Source organism: Chinchilla lanigera, unplaced genomic scaffold (genome assembly GCF_000276665.1).
Source record: "Chinchilla lanigera isolate Chin_1 unplaced genomic scaffold, ChiLan1.0 scaffold00036, whole genome shotgun sequence".
NCBI classification, from domain to species: Eukaryota; Metazoa; Chordata; class Mammalia; order Rodentia; family Chinchillidae; genus Chinchilla; species Chinchilla lanigera.
The window spans coordinates 3895807-3897056 of NW_004955437.1; the positions used below are offsets into that span (position 1 = coordinate 3895807).

Consider the following 1250-nt stretch of genomic DNA (forward strand, 5'->3'; position numbering starts at 1 on the left):
GATTTAGCTCAGCGGCAAAAGCGCCTGCCTGGCAAGCGCAAGGTCGTGAGTTCGGTTCCTGGTACCGGAGAAAAACCAAAAAAAAAAAAAAAGGCGCCGGGGAGCCCCTGCCTACCCTAGGCCGCAGGAGCCCGGGTGTCGGGCGTGGTGGGGGCGGGGCGCGCGCCCGCCCTGCGGTTTGGGGCAGAGGGGGCCTCGGGGAGTCGCTGCACTGTCCCCGCAGCAGTGGAGTCTGGCTGCGGCTGCCTCATCGTGTGGGCCTTTTCTCCATCTGCGGGATCCCAGCCAGCTCTCTGCCCCGCAGCGGCTCACGGCCAGGCGGCCAGGCGACGAAGGTGACAGCCACTTCCCAGCACCCGCCGGTACAGACCCACCCAGGCGCCGGAGGTCAGATTGTGCGGTCACGTGGGACCCGGGCCGCTTCCGCACGCCCTCCAGGCCCCGCGCTCCCTGTGTGGAGGGGACAGATGCCAGAGCCGCAGGGCCTCTCGGCCGGCCTGGGTGGCCCGGGGTGGCCTGGTACAGCACAGCCCCGTGTGCTGCTGTGGACACAGATGTGTCGTGCACATCGGCATCACACGAGGTCACGGGTCACCGGCAGAGGTCAAGACAAAAACCAGACAGCTCCATCTGAACACAGGGGGAGATGAATGTGTCCAAAAGACAGAAACGCCCAGAAGCCCCCCTAGCAGCGGGCTAATCTAACAGCTGCTTCTCTGCCTCCCCTTCAGGGCAAGATTTTCTTGTTTGTTTGTTTTTTGTCTTTTTGAGACAGGGTCTTGCTATGCAGTTCAGGCTGGCCTTGAGCTCACACTGTAGCCCAGGCTGGACTCGAACTCACAACGATCCTCCTGCCTCAGCCTCCCAAGTGCTAGGATTACAGGCGTGCGCCACCACACCCAACTTTTTTTGTCTTTTTGAGACAGGGTCTCACTATGAAGTTCAGGCTGCCTTAAACTCACTGTACCCCAGGCTGGCTTTGAACTCAGTGGCAATCCTCCTGCCTCAGCCTCCCGAGTGCTGGGATTATAGGCATGCGGCACCATGCCCAGCCAAGATTTTTTAAGATACCGGGTCATAGAGTGACCTCTGCAAATGCCGTCCTAAGTTACCTGACAGCCAAAAACCTCCCAAGTCCTTCCTGACGCCCTCTTCCTGGGCTGACTGGCGCTCGCTCTGCTTTTCTTAGAGGCAAACGGGTCCTTCCCTGGCAGGGGCTGAGAGAATATGCTTAGCCTGGGCTTGGCCTG

The 1250-nt window shown here is 60.5% G+C and overlaps 1 long non-coding RNA gene across 4 annotated transcripts in view; it reads right to left on the reverse strand.

The window, feature by feature from the left end:
• LOC102005079 overlaps window positions 1–330 on the reverse strand; it is a 6315-nt gene extending 5985 nt beyond the window's left edge. For all 4 annotated transcript variants that reach the window (XR_261849.1, XR_261850.1, XR_001235105.1 and 1 more), the window contains exon 1: window positions 116–330. This is a non-coding gene — a long non-coding RNA (uncharacterized LOC102005079). The remainder of the gene's footprint in view (window positions 1–115) is intronic.
• Between the last annotated feature and the right edge of the window lie 920 nt (window positions 331–1250).